Source organism: Lissotriton vulgaris, chromosome 1_1, assembly GCF_964263255.1.
Source record: "Lissotriton vulgaris chromosome 1_1, aLisVul1.2, whole genome shotgun sequence".
NCBI lineage: Eukaryota > Metazoa > Chordata > Amphibia > Caudata > Salamandridae > Lissotriton > Lissotriton vulgaris.
In genome coordinates, this window is record NC_141685.1 from 12,433,561 (window position 1) to 12,449,386 (window position 15,826).

At 48.7% G+C, this 15,826-nt stretch overlaps 1 protein-coding gene across 1 annotated transcript in view; it reads right to left on the reverse strand.

The window, feature by feature from the left end:
• Positions 1-15,826, reverse strand: part of LOC147736957 (NACHT, LRR and PYD domains-containing protein 12-like) — a 663,764-nt gene that overhangs the window by 188,959 nt on the left and 458,979 nt on the right. The gene's annotated exons all lie outside the window — the stretch shown is intronic.

The window sequence follows — 15,826 nt, forward strand, 5'->3', positions numbered from 1 at the left end:
TGCTTTATCCTCAATATAAGTGACAGAGGTGACCCTGCTGCATCCTCAATATAAGTGACAAAGGTGACCCTGCTGCATCCTCAATATAAGAGACACATGTGGCCATGCTGCATCCTCAATATAAGTGACAGAGGTGACCCTGCTGCATCCTCAATATAATTGACAGAGTTGGTCCTGCTGCATCCTCAATATAAGTGACAGAGTTGGTCTTGCTGCATCCTCAATATAAGTGACAGAGCTGACCATGCTGCATCCTCAATATAAGTGACAGAGGTGACCCTGCAGCATCCTCAATATAGGTGACAGAGGTGACCCTGCTGCATCCTAAATATAAGTGACAGAGGTGGCCCTGCTGCATCCTCAATATAAGTGACAGAGGTGACCCTGCTGCATCCTCAATATAAGTGACAGGGGTGGTCCTGCTCCATCGTCAATATAAGGGACTAAGGTGACCCTGCTGCATCCTCAATATAAGTGACAGAGGTGACCCTGCTGCATCCTCAATATAAGTGACCCAGGTGACTCTGCTGCATCCTTAATATAAGTGACACAGGTGACCCTGCTGCATCCTCAATAAAAGTAACACAGGTGACCCTGCTGCATCCTCAATAAAAGTGGCACAGGTGACCCTGCTGCATCCTCAATATAAGTGACAGAGCTGACTCTGCTGCATCCACAATATAAGTGACAGAGGTGACCCTGCTGCGTCCTCAATATAAGTGACAGAGGTGGCCCTGCTGCATCCTCAATATAAGTGACAGAGGTGACCCTGCTGCATCCTCAATATACGTGACAGAGGTGACCCTGCTGCATCCTCAATATAAGTGAGAGAGGTGGTCCCGCTACATCCTCAACATAAGTGACAGAGGTGACCCTGTTGCATCCTCAATATAAGTGACAGAGGTGGTCCTGCTGCATCCTTAATTTAAGTGACATAGCTGGTCCTGCTGCATCCTCAACATAAGTGACAGAGGTGACCCTGCTGCACCCTCAATATAGGTGACAGAGGTGACCCTGCTGCATCCTCAAGATAAGTGACAGAGGTGACCCTGCTGCATCCTCAATGTAAGTGACAGAGGTGACACTGCTGCATCCTCAATATAAGTGACAGGGGAGACCCTGCTTTATCCTCAATATAAGTGACAGAGGTGACCCTGCTGCATCCTCAATAGACGTGACAGAGGTGGTCCTGCTACATCCTCAACATATGTGACAGAGGTGACCCTGCTGCATCCTCAATATAAGTCACAGAGATGACCCTGCTGCATCCTCAACATAAGTGACAGAGGTGACCCTGCTGCATCCTCAATATAAGTGACAGAGGTGGTCCTGCTTCATCCTCAATATAAGTGACAGAGGTGGTCCTGCTCCATCCTCAATATAAGTGACAGAGGTGACCCTGCTGCATCCTCAATATCAGTGACAGAGGTGACACTGCTGCATCCTCAATATAAGTGACAGGGGAGACCCTGCTTTATCCTCAATATAAGTGACAGAGGTGACCCTGCTGCATCCTCAATATAAGTGACAGAGGTGACCCTGCTGCATCCTCAATATAAGAGACACATGTGGCCCTGCTGCATCCTCAATATAAGTGACACAGGTGACCCTGCTGCATCCTCAATATAATTGACAGGGGTGACCCTGCGCCATCCTCAATATAGGTGACAGAGGTGACCCTGCTGCATCCTCAATATAAGTGACAGAGGTGGTCCTGCTGCATCCTCAATATAAGTGACAGAGCTGACCATGCTGCATCCTCAATATAAGTGACAGAAGTGACCCTGCGGCATCCTCAATATAGGTGACAGAGGTGACCCTGCTGCATCCTCAATATAAGTGACAGAGGTGGTCCTGCTGCATCCTCAATGTAAGTGACAGAGGTGACCCTGCTACATCCTCAATATAAGTGACAGGGGTGGTCCTGCTCCATCGTCAATATAAGGGACTAAGGTGACCCAGCTGCATCCTCAATATAAGTGATAGAGGTGACCCTGCTGCATCCTCAACATAAGTGACAGAGGTGAACCTGCTGCATCCTCAATGTAAGTGACAGAGGTGACACTGCTGCATCCTCAATATAAGTGACAGGGGAGACCCTGCTTTATCCTCAATATAAGTGACAGAGGTGACCCTGCTGCATCCTCAATAGACGTGACAGAGGTGGTCCTGCTGCATCCTCAATATAAGTGACAGAGGTGACCCTTTAGCATCCTCAATATAAGTGACAAAGGTGGTCCTGCTGCATCCTCAATATAAGAGACAGAGGTGGACCTGCTGCATCCTCAATATAAGTGACAGAGGTGACCCTGCTGCAGCCTCAATATTAGTGACAAAGGTGTTCCAGCTGCATCCTCAATATAAGTGACAGAGGTGACCCTGCTGCATCCTCAATATAAGTGTCAAAGGTCATCCTGCTGCATCCTCAATATAAGTGACAGAGGTGACCCTGCTGTATCCTCAATATAAGTGACAGAGGTGGTCCTGCTGCATCCTCAATATAAGGGACAGAGGTGGTCCTGCTGCATCCTCTATATAAGTGACAAAGGTGAAACTGCTGCATACTCAATATAAGTGACAGAGGTGACCCTGCTGCATCCTCAATATAAGTGACAGAGGTGACACTGCTGCATCCCCAATATAAGTGACTAAGGTGATCCTGCTGCATCCTCAATATAAGTGACAGGGGTGACCCTGCTGTATCCTCAATATAAGTAACAGAGGTGACCCTGCTGCATCCTCAATATAAGTGAGAGTGGTGGTCCTGCTGCATCCTCAATATAAGTGACAGTGGTGGTCCTGCTACATCCTCAACATATGTGACAGAGGTGACCCTGCTGCATCCTCAATATAAGTCACAGAGATGACCCTGCTGCATCCTCAACATAAGTGACAGAGGTGACCCTGCTGCATCCTCAATATAAGTGACAGAGGTGGTCCTGCTTCATCCTCAATATAAGTGACAGAGGTGGTCCTGCTCCATCCTCAATATAAGTGACAGAGGTGACCCTGCTGCATCCTCAATATCAGTGACAGAGGTGACCCTGCTGCATCCTCAATATAAGTGACAGAGGTAACCCTGCTGCATCCTCAACATAAGTGATAGAGGTGACCCTACTGCATCCTCAATATAAGTGACAGAGGTGACTCTGCTGCATCCTCATTATAATGGATAGACGTGACCCTGCTGCATCCTCAATGTCAGTGACAGAGGTGACCCTGCTGCATCCTCAATATAAGTGACAGAGGTAACCCTGCTGCATCCTCAACATAAGTGATAGAGGTGACCCTACTGCATCCTCAATATAAGTGACAGAGGTGACTCTGCTGCATCCTCATTATAATGGATAGACGTGACCCTGCTGCATCCTCAATGTCAGTGACAGAGGTGACCCTGCTGCATCCTCAATATAAGTGACAGAGGTAACCCTGCTGCATCCTCAACATAAGTGATAGAGGTGACCCTGCTGCATCCTCAATATCAGTGACAAAGGTGACCCTGCTGCATCCTCAATATGAGTGACAGAGGTGGTCCTGCTGCATCCTCAATATAAGTGACAGAGGTGACCCTGCTACATCCTCAATATAGGTGACAGGGGTGGTCCTGCTCCATCCTCAATATAAGGGACAGAGGTGACCCTGCTGCATCCTCAATATAAGTGACAGAGGTGACCCTGCTCCATCCTCAATATTAGTGACCCAGGTGACTCTGCTGTATCCTTAATATAAGTGACATAGGTGACCCTGCTGCATCCTCAATATAAGTGACACAGGTGACCCTGCTGCATCCTCAATATAAGTGACAGAGCTGACCCTGCTGCATCCACAAAATAAGTGACAGAGGTGACCCTGCTGCATCCTCAATATAAGTGACAGAGGTGGCCCTGCTGCATCCTCAATATAAGTGACACAGGTGACCCTGCTGCATCCTCAATATAAGTGACAGAGCTGACCCTGCTGCATCCACAAAATAAGTGACAGAGGTGACCCTGCTGCATCCTCAATATAAGTGACAGAGCTGACCCTGCTGCATCCACAAAATAAGTGACAGAGGTGACCCTGCTGCATCCTCAATATAAGTGACAGAGGTGGCCCTGCTGCATCCGCAATATAAGTGACAGAGCTGACTCTGCTGCATCCACAATATAAGTGACAGAGGTGACCCTGCTGCGTCCTCAATATAAGTGACAGAGGTGGCCCTGCTGCATCCTCAATATAAGTGACAGAGGTGACCCTGCTGCATCCTCAATATATGTGACAGAGGTGACCTTGCTGCATCCTCAATAGAAGTGACAGAGGTGACCCTGCTGCATCCTCAATATAAGTGAGAGAGGTGGTCCCGCTACATCCTCAACATAAGTGACAGAGGTGACCCTGTTGCATCCTCAATATAAGTGACAGAGGTGGTCCTGCTGCATCCTTAATTTAAGTGACATAGCTGGTCCTGCTGCATCCTCAACATAAGTGACAGAGGTGTCCCTGCTGCACCCTCAATATAGGTGACAGAGGTGACCCTGCTGCATCCTCAAGATAAGTGACAGAGGTGACCCTGCTGCATCCTCAATGTAAGTGACAGAGGTGACACTGCTGCATCCTCAATATAAGTGACAGGGGAGACCCTGCTTTATCCTCAATATAAGTGACAGAGGTGACCCTGCTGCATCCTCAATAGACGTGACAGAGGTGGTCCTGCTGCATCCTCAATATAAGTGACAGAGGTGACCCTTTAGCATCCTCAATATAAGTGACAAAGGTGGTCCTGCTGCATCCTCAATATAAGAGACAGAGGTTGACCTGCTGCATCCTCAATATAAGTGACAGAGGTGACCCTGCTGCAGCCTCAATATTAGTGACAAAGGTGTTCCAGCTGCATCCTCAATATAAGTGACAGAGGTGACCCTGCTGCATCCTCAATATAAGTGTCAAAGGTCATCCTGCTGCATCCTCAATATAAGTGACAGAGGTGACCCTGCTGCATCCTCAATATAAGTGACAGAGGTGGTCCTGCTGCATCCTCAATATAAGGGACAGAGGTGGTCCTGCTGCATCCTCTATATAAGTGACAAAGGTGCAACTGCTGCATACTCAATATAAGTGACAGAGGTGACCCTGCTGCATCCTCAATATAAGTGACAGAGGTGACACTGCTGCATCCCCAATATAAGTGACTAAGGTGATCCTGCTGCATCCTCAATATAAGTGACAGGGGTGACCCTGCTGTATCCTCAATATAAGTAACAGAGGTGACCCTGCTGCATCCTCAATATAAGTGACAGAGGTGACCCTGCTTCATCCTCAATATAAGTGAAAGTGGTGGTCCTGCTGCATCCTCAATATAAGTGACAGAGGTGGTCCTGCTACATCCTCAACATATGTGACAGAGGTGACCCTGCTGCATCCTCAATATAAGTCAGAGAGGTGACGCTGCTGCATCCTCAACATAAGTGACAGAGGTGACCCTGCTGCATCCTCAATATAAGTGACAGAGGTGGTCCTGCTCCATCCTCAATATAAGTGACAGAGGTGGTCCTGCTCCATCCTCAATATAAGTGACAGAGGTGACCCTGCTGAATCCTCAATATAAGGGACAGAGGTGGTCCTGCTGCATCTTCAATATAAGTGACAGAGGTGGTCCTGCAGCATCCTCAATATAAGTGACAGAGGTGGTCCTGCTGCATCCTCAATATAAGTGACAGAGGTGACCTAGCTGCATCCTCAATATAAGTGACAGAGGTAACCCTGCTGCAACCTCAACATAAGTGATAGGGGTCACCCTACTGCATCCTCAATATAAGTGACAGAGGTGACCCTGCTGCATCCTCAATATCAGTGACAAAGGTGACCCTGCTGCATCCTCAATATAAGTGACAGCGGTGGTCCCGCTGCATCCTCAATATAAGTGACAGAGGTGACCGTGCTACATCCTCAATATAAGTGACAGGGGTGGTCCTGCTCCATCTTCAATATAAGTGACAGAGGTGGTGCTGCTCCATCCTCAATATAAGTCAATGAGGTGGCCCTGCTGCATCCTCAATATAAGGGACCGAGGTGGTCTTGCTGCTTCCTCAATATAAGTGACAGAGGTGGTCCTGCTGCATCCTCAATATAAGTGACAGGGGAGACCCTGCTGCATCCTCAATATAAGGGACAGAGGTGACCCTGCTGCATCCTCAATATCAGTGACAGAGGTGGTCCTGCTGCATCCTCAATATAAGTGACAGAGGTAACCCTGCTGCATCCTCAATATAAGTGACAGAGGTGACCCTGCTGCATCCTCAATATAATTGACAGAGGTGACCCTGCTGCATCCTCAATATAAGTGACAGAGGTGGTCCTGCTGCATTTTCAATTGACGTGACAAAGGTGGCCCTGCTGCATCCTCAATATAAGTGACAGCGTAGACCCTGCTGCATCCTCAATATAAGTGACAGAGGTGATCCTGCTGCATCCTCAATATAAGTGACAGAGGTGGTCCTGCTGCATCCTCAATATAAGGGACAGAGGTGACCCTGCTGTATCCTCAATATAAGTGTCAGAGGTGACCCTGCAGCATCCTCAATATAAGTGACAAAGGTGGTCCTGCTGCATCCTAAATATCAGTGACAGAGGTGACCCTGCCACATTCTAAATATAAGTGACAGAGGTGACCATGCTGCATCCTCAATATAAGTGACAGAGGTGACCCTGCTGTATCCTCAATATAAGGGACAGAGGTGACCCTGCTTTATCCTCAATATAAGTGACAGAGGTGACCCTGCTGCATCCTCAATATAAGTGACAAAGGTGACCCTGCTGCATCCTCAATATAAGAGACACATGTGGCCATGCTGCATCCTCAATATAAGTGACAGAGGTGACCCTGCTGCATCCTCAATATAATTGACAGAGTTGGTCCTGCTGCATCCTCAATATAAGTGACAGAGTTGGTCTTGCTGCATCCTCAATATAAGTGACAGAGCTGACCATGCTGCATCCTCAATATAAGTGACAGAGGTGACCCTGCAGCATCCTCAATATAGGTGACAGAGGTGACCCTGCTGCATCCTAAATATAAGTGACAGAGGTGGCCCTGCTGCATCCTCAATATAAGTGACAGAGGTGACCCTGCTGCATCCTCAATATAAGTGACAGGGGTGGTCCTGCTCCATCGTCAATATAAGGGACTAAGGTGACCCTGCTGCATCCTCAATATAAGTGACAGAGGTGACCCTGCTGCATCCTCAATATAAGTGACCCAGGTGACTCTGCTGCATCCTTAATATAAGTGACACAGGTGACCCTGCTGCATCCTCAATAAAAGTAACACAGGTGACCCTGCTGCATCCTCAATAAAAGTGGCACAGGTGACCCTGCTGCATCCTCAATATAAGTGACAGAGCTGACTCTGCTGCATCCACAATATAAGTGACAGAGGTGACCCTGCTGCGTCCTCAATATAAGTGACAGAGGTGGCCCTGCTGCATCCTCAATATAAGTGACAGAGGTGACCCTGCTGCATCCTCAATATACGTGACAGAGGTGACCCTGCTGCATCCTCAATATAAGTGAGAGAGGTGGTCCCGCTACATCCTCAACATAAGTGACAGAGGTGACCCTGTTGCATCCTCAATATAAGTGACAGAGGTGGTCCTGCTGCATCCTTAATTTAAGTGACATAGCTGGTCCTGCTGCATCCTCAACATAAGTGACAGAGGTGACCCTGCTGCACCCTCAATATAGGTGACAGAGGTGACCCTGCTGCATCCTCAAGATAAGTGACAGAGGTGACCCTGCTGCATCCTCAATGTAAGTGACAGAGGTGACACTGCTGCATCCTCAATATAAGTGACAGGGGAGACCCTGCTTTATCCTCAATATAAGTGACAGAGGTGACCCTGCTGCATCCTCAATAGACGTGACAGAGGTGGTCCTGCAGCATCCTCAATATAAGTGACAGAGGTGACCCTTTAGCATCCTCAATATAAGTGACAAAGGTGGTCCTGCTGCATCCTCAATATAAGAGACAGAGGTGGACCTGCTGCATCCTCAATATAAGTGACAGAGGTGACCCTGCTGCAGCCTCAATATTAGTGACAAAGGTGTTCCAGCTGCATCCTCAATATAAGTGACAGAGGTGACCCTGCTGCATCCTCAATATAAGTGTCAAAGGTCATCCTGCTGCATCCTCAATATAAGTGACAGAGGTGACCCTGCTGCATCCTCAATATAAGTGACAGAGGTGGTCCTGCTGCATCCTCAATATAAGGGACAGAGGTGGTCCTGCTGCATCCTCTATATAAGTGACAAAGGTGAAACTGCTGCATACTCAATATAAGTGACAGAGGTGACCCTGCTGCATCCTCAATATAAGTGACAGAGGTGACACTGCTGCATCCCCAATATAAGTGACTAAGGTGATCCTGCTGCATCCTCAATATAAGTGACAGGGGTGACCCTGCTGTATCCTCAATATAAGTAACAGAGGTGACCCTGCTGCATCCTCAATATAAGTGACAGAGGTGACCCTGCTTCATCCTCAATATAAGTGAAAGTGGTGGTCCTGCTGCATCCTCAATATAAGTGACAGAGGTGGTCCTGCTACATCCTCAACATATGTGACAGAGGTGACCCTGCTGCATCCTCAATATAAGTCAGAGAGGTGACGCTGCTGCATCCTCAACATAAGTGACAGAGGTGACCCTGCTGCATCCTCAATATAAGTGACAGAGGTGGTCCTGCTCCATCCTCAATATAAGTGACAGAGGTGGTCCTGCTCCATCCTCAATATAAGTGACAGAGGTGACCCTGCTGCATCCTCAATATAAGTGACAGAGGTAACCCTGCTGCATCCTCAACATAAGTGATAGAGGTGACCCTACTGCATCCTCAATATAAGTGACAGAGGTGACTCTGCTGCATCCTCATTATAATGGATAGACGTGACCCTGCTGCATCCTCAATATAAGTGACAGTGGTGACCCTGCTGCATCCTCAATATCAGTGACAAAGGTGACCCTGCTGCATCCTCAATATAAGTGACAGAGGTGGTCCTGCTGCATCCTCAATATAAGTGACAGAGGTGACCCTGTTACATCCTCAATATAGGTGACAGGGGTGGTCCTGCTCCATCCTCAATATAAGGGACAGAGGTGACCCTGCTGCATCCTCAATATAAGTGACAGAGGTGACCCTGCTCCATCCTCAATATTAGTGACCCAGGTGACTCTGCTGTATCCTTAATATCAGTGACATAGGTGACCCTGCTGCATCCTCAATATAAGTGACAGAGCTGACCCTGCTGCATCCACAAAATAAGTGACAGAGGTGACCCTGCTGCATCCTCAATATAAGTGACAGAGGTGGCCCTGCTGCATCCGCAATATAAGTGACAGTGGTGACCCTGCTGCATCCTCAACATAAGTGACAGAGGTGGTCCTGCTCTATCCTCAATATAAGTGACAGAGGTGACCCTGTTGCATCCTCAATATACGTGACAGAGGTGACCCTGCTGCATCCTCAACATAATTGACAGAGGTGGCCCTGCTCCATCCTCAATATAAGGGACAGAGGTGGTCCTCCTGCATCCTCAACATAAGGTACGGAGGTGGTCCTGCTGCATCCTCAATATAAGTGACAGAGGTGGTCCTGCTGCATCCTCAATATAAGTGACAGAGGTGACCCTGCTGCATCCTCAATATAAGTCACAGAGGTGACCCTGCTGCATCCTCAACATAAGTGACAGAGGTGACCCTGCTGCATCCTCAATATAAGTGACAGTGGTGGTCCTGCTCCATCCTCAATATAAGTGACAGAGGTGGTCCTGCTCCATCCTCAATATAAGTGACAGAGGTGACCCTGCTGTGGAGAAGTGTGGCTCAGGGGTTAGAGGCGGCAGACTCGGAAGCTGAGATCGGTCCTGGACCAGGGTTCAATTCCCCGCCTCAGCGGGTCTTGGGCTAAAAAATACCACGGACTCGATAATTCTCGCTCTGGTGCCTTCTCGACTCACGGGTTCACACTCTGCGACTCTGGGCAATAGCTTGCTTAATCTCCACAACGGCCCCTCGCGGCGGGATGCCTGACTTTCACCTTGTGGATACCCGCTGGGGCTATCACACAGGGGAATATCAGGACGGGTTCCCTAAGCAAGCGCCGGGACACCCACTGCGGGTAGCTGTGCGCTATATAAGCTCAACTACTACTACTACTACTACCCTGCTGAATCCTCAATATAAGGGACATAGGTGGTCCTGCTGCATCTTCAATATAAGTGACAGAGGTGGTCCTGCTGCATCCTCAATATAAGTGACAGAGGTGACCCTGCTGCATCCTCAATATCAGTGACAGAGGTGACCCAGCTGCATCCTCAATATAAGTGACAGAGGTAACCCTGCTGCATCCTCAACATAAGTGATAGAGGTCACCCTACTGCATCCTCAATATAAGTGACAGAGGTGACCCTGCTGCATCCTCAATATCAGTGACAAAGGTGACCCTGCTGCATCCTCAATATAAGTGACAGAGGTGGTCCCGCTGCATCCTCAATATAAGTGACAGAGGTGACCCTGCTACATCCTCAATATAAGTGACAGGGGTGGTCCTGCGCCATCTTCAATATAAGTGACAGAGGTGGTGCTGCTCCATCCTCAATATAAGTGACAGAGGTGGCCCTGCTGCATCCTCAATATAAGGGACCGAGGTGATCCTGCTGCATCCTCAATATAAGTGACAGAGGTGGTCCTGCTGCATCCTCAATATAAGGGACAGAGGTGACCCTGCTGTATCCTCAATATAAGTGTCAGAGGTGACCCTGCAGCATCCTCAATATAAGTGGCAGGGGAGACCCTGCTGCATCCTCAATATAAGGGACAGAGGTGACCCTGCTGCATCCTCAATATCAGTGACAGAGGTGGTCCTGCTGCATCCTCAATATAAGTGACAGAGGTAACCCTGCTGCATCCTCAATATAAGTGACAGAGGTGACCCAGCTGCATCCTCAATATAATTGACAGAGGTGACCCTGCTGCATGCTCAATATAAGTGACAGAGGTGGTCCTGCTGCAGCTTTAATTGACGTGACAGAGGTGACCCTGCTGCATCCTCAATATAAGTGACAGAGGTGACCCTGCTGCATCCTCAATATCAGTGACAGAGGTGACCCTGCTGCATCCTCAATATAAGTGACAGAGGTAACCCTGCTGCATCCTCAACATAAGTGATAGAGGTGACCCTACTGCATCCTCAATATAAGTGACAGAGGTGACTCTGCTGCATCCTCATTATAATGGATAGATGTGACCCTGCTGCATCCTCAATATAAGTGACAGAGGTGACCCTGCTGCATCCTCAATATCAGTGACAAAGGTGACCCTGCTGCATCCTCAATATAAGTGACAGAGGTGGTCCTGCTTCATCCTCAATATAAGTGACAGAGGTGACCCTGCTACATCCTCAATATAGGTGACAGGGGTGGTCCTGCTCCATCCTCAATATAAGGGACAGAGGTGACCCTGCTCCATCCTCAATATAAGGGAAAGAGGTGACCCTGCTCCATCCTCAATATTAGTGACCCAGGTGACTCTGCTGTATCCTTAATATAAGTGACATAGGTGACCCTGCTGCATCCTCAATATAAGTGAGAGTGGTGGTCCTGCTGCATCCTCAATATAAGTGACAGAGGTGGTCCTGCTACATCCTCAACATATGTGACAGAGGTGACCCTGCTGCATCCTCAATATAAGTCACAGAGGTGACCCTGCTGCATCCTCAACATAAGTGACAGAGGTGACCCTGCTGCATCCTCAACATAAGTGACAGAGGTGGCCCTGCTACATCCGCAATATAAGTGACAGTGGTGACCCTGCTGCATCCTCAACATAAGTGACAGAGGTGGTCCTGCTCTATCCTCAATATAAGTGACAGAGGTGACCCTGTTGCATCCTCAATATATGTGACAGAGGTGACCCTGCTGCATCCTCAACATAATTGACAGAGGTGGCCCTGCTCCATCCTCAATATAAGGGACAGAGGTGGTCCTGCTGCATCCTCAACATAAGGGACGGAGGTGGTCCTGCTGCATCCTCAATATAAGTGACAGAGGTGGTCCTGCTGCATCCTCAATATAAGTGACAGAGGTGATCCTGCTTCATCCTCAATATGAGTGAGAGAGGTGGTCCTGCTGCATCCTCAATATAAGTGACAGAGGTGGCCCTGCTACATCCTCAACATATGTGACAGAGGTGACCCTGCTGCATCCTCAATATGTCACAGAGGTGACCCTGCTGCATCCTCAACATAAGTGGCAGAGGTGACCCTGCTGCATCCTCAATATAAGTGACAGAGGTGGTCCTGCTCCATCCTCAATATAAGTGACAGAGGTGGTCCTGCTCCATCCTCAATATAAGTGACAGAGGTGACCCTGCTGAATCCTCAATATAAGGGACAGAGGTGGTCCTGCTGCATCTTCAATATAGGTGACAGAGGTGGTCCTGCTGCATCCTCAATATAAGTGACAGAGGTGACCCTGCTGCATACTCAATATCAGTGGCAGAGGTGACCCAGCTGCATCCTCAATATAAGTGACAGAGGTAACCCTGCTGCATCCTCAACATAAGTGATAGAGGTCACCCTACTGCATCCTCAATATAAGTGACAGAGGTGACCCTGCTGCATCCTCAATATCAGTGACAAAGGTGACCCTGCTGCATCCTCAATATAAGTGACAGAGGTGGTCCCGTTGCATCCTCAATATAAGTGACAGAGGTGACCCTGCTACATCCTCAATATAAGTGACAGGGGTGGTCCTGCTCCATCCTCAATATAAGTGACTGAGGTGGCCCTGCTGCATCCTCAATATAAGGGACCGAGGTAATCCTGCTGCATCCTCAATATAAGTGACACAGGTGGTCCTGCTGCATCCTCAATATAAGGGACAGAGGTGACCCCGCTGTATCCTCAATATAAGTTTCAGAGGTGACCCTGCAGCATCCTCAAAATAAGTGGCAGGGGAGACCCTGCTGCATCCTCAATATAAGGGACAGAGGTGACCCTGCTGCATCCTCAATATAATTGACAGAGGTGACCCTGCTGCATCCTCAATATAAGTGACAGAGGTGGTCCTGCTGCAGCTTCAATATCAGTGACAGAGGTGACCCTGCCCCATTCTAAATATAAGTGACAGAGGTGACAATGCTGCATCCTCAATATAAGTGACAGAGGTGACCCTGCTGCATCCTCAATATAAGTGACAGAGGTGACCCTGTTGCATCCTCAATATACGTGACAGAGGTGACCCTGCTGCATCCTCAACATAATTGACAGAGGTGGCCCTATTCATCCTCAATATAAGGGACAGAGGTGGTCCTCCTGCATCCTCAACATAAGGTACGGAGGTGGTCCTGCTGCATCCTCAATATAAGTGACAGAGGTGGTCCTGCTGCATCCTCAATATAAGTGACAGAGGTGACCCTGCTGCATCCTCAATATAAGTCACAGAGGTGACCCTGCTGCATCCTCAACATAAGTGACAGAGGTGACCCTGCTGCATCCTCAATATAAGTGACAGTGGTGGACCTGCTCCATCCTCAATATAAGTGACAGAGGTGGTCCTGCTCCATCCTCAATATAAGTGACAGAGGTGACCCTGCTGTGGAGAAGTGTGGCTCAGGGGTTAGAGGCGGCAGACTCGGAAGCTGAGATCGGTCCTGGACCAGGGTTCAATTCCCCGCCTCAGCGGGTCTTGGGCTAAAAAATACCACGGACTCGATAATTCTCGCTCTGGTGCCTTCTCGACTCACTGGTTCACACTCTGCGACTCTGGGCAATAGCTTGCTTAATCTCCACAACGGCCCCTCGCGGCGGGATGCCTGACTTTCACCTTGTGGATACCCGCTGGGGCTATCACACAGGGGAATATCAGGACGGGTTCCCTAAGCAAGCGCCGGGACACCCACTGCGGGTAGCTGTGCGCTATATAAGCTCAACTACTACTACTACTACTACCCTGCTGAATCCTCAATATAAGGGACATAGGTGGTCCTGCTGCATCTTCAATATAAGTGACAGAGGTGGTCCTGCTGCATCCTCAATATAAGTGACAGAGGTGACCCTGCTGCATCCTCAATATCAGTGACAGAGGTGACCCAGCTGCATCCTCAATATAAGTGACAGAGGTAACCCTGCTGCATCCTCAACATAAGTGATAGAGGTCACCCTACTGCATCCTCAATATAAGTGACAGAGGTGACCCTGCTGCATCCTCAATATCAGTGACAAAGGTGACCCTGCTGCATCCTCAATATAAGTGACAGAGGTGGTCCCGCTGCATCCTCAATATAAGTGACAGAGGTGACCCTGCTACATCCTCAATATAAGTGACAGGGGTGGTCCTGCGCCATCTTCAATATAAGTGACAGAGGTGGTGCTGCTCCATCCTCAATATAAGTGACAGAGGTGGCCCTGCTGCATCCTCAATATAAGGGACCGAGGTGATCCTGCTGCATCCTCAATATAAGTGACAGAGGTGGTCCTGCTGCATCCTCAATATAAGGGACAGAGGTGACCCTGCTGTATCCTCAATATAAGTGTCAGAGGTGACCCTGCAGCATCCTCAATATAAGTGGCAGGGGAGACCCTGCTGCATCCTCAATATAAGGGACAGAGGTGACCCTGCTGCATCCTCAATATCAGTGACAGAGGTGGTCCTGCTGCATCCTCAATATAAGTGACAGAGGTAACCCTGCTGCATCCTCAATATAAGTGACAGAGGTGACCCAGCTGCATCCTCAATATAATTGACAGAGGTGACCCTGCTGCATGCTCAATATAAGTGACAGAGGTGGTCCTGCTGCAGCTTTAATTGACGTGACAGAGGTGACCCTGCTGCATCCTCAATATCAGTGACAGAGGTGACCCTGCTGCATCCTCAATATAAGTGACAGAGGTAACCCTGCTGCATCCTCAACATAAGTGATAGAGGTGACCCTGCTGCATCCTCAATATAAGTGACAGAGGTGACCCTGCTGCATCCTCAATATCAGTGACAAAGGTGACCCTGCTGCATCCTCAATATAAGTGACAGAGGTGGTCCTGCTTCATCCTCAATATAAGTGACAGAGGTGACCCTGCTACATCCTCAATATAGGTGACAGGGGTGGTCCTGCTCCATCCTCAATATAAGGGACAGAGGTGACCCTGCTCCATCCTCAATATAAGGGAAAGAGGTGACCCTGCTCCATCCTCAATATTAGTGACCCAGGTGACTCTGCTGTATCCTTAATATAAGTGACATAGGTGACCCTGCTGCATCCTCAATATAAGTGAGAGTGGTGGTCCTGCTGCATCCTCAATATAAGTGACAGAGGTGGTCCTGCTACATCCTCAACATATGTGACAGAGGTGACCCTGCTGCATCCTCAATATAAGTCACAGAGGTGACCCTGCTGCATCCTCAACATAAGTGACAGAGGTGACCCTGCTGCATCCTCAACATAAGTGACAGAGGTGGCCCTGCTACATCCGCAATATAAGTGACAGTGGTGACCCTGCTGCATCCTCAACATAAGTGACAGAGGTGGTCCTGCTGCATCCTCAATATAAGTGACAGAGGTAACCCTGCTGCATCCTCAATATAAGTGACAGAGGTGACCCAGCTGCATCCTCAATATAATTGACAGAGGTGACCCTGCTGCATGCTCAATATAAGTGACAGAGGTGGTCCTGCTGCAGCTTTAATTGACGTGACAGAGGTGACCCTGCTGCATCCTCAATATAAGTGACAGAGGTGACCCTGCTGCATCCTCAATATCAGTGACAGAGGTGACCCTGCTGCATCCTCAATATAAGTGAC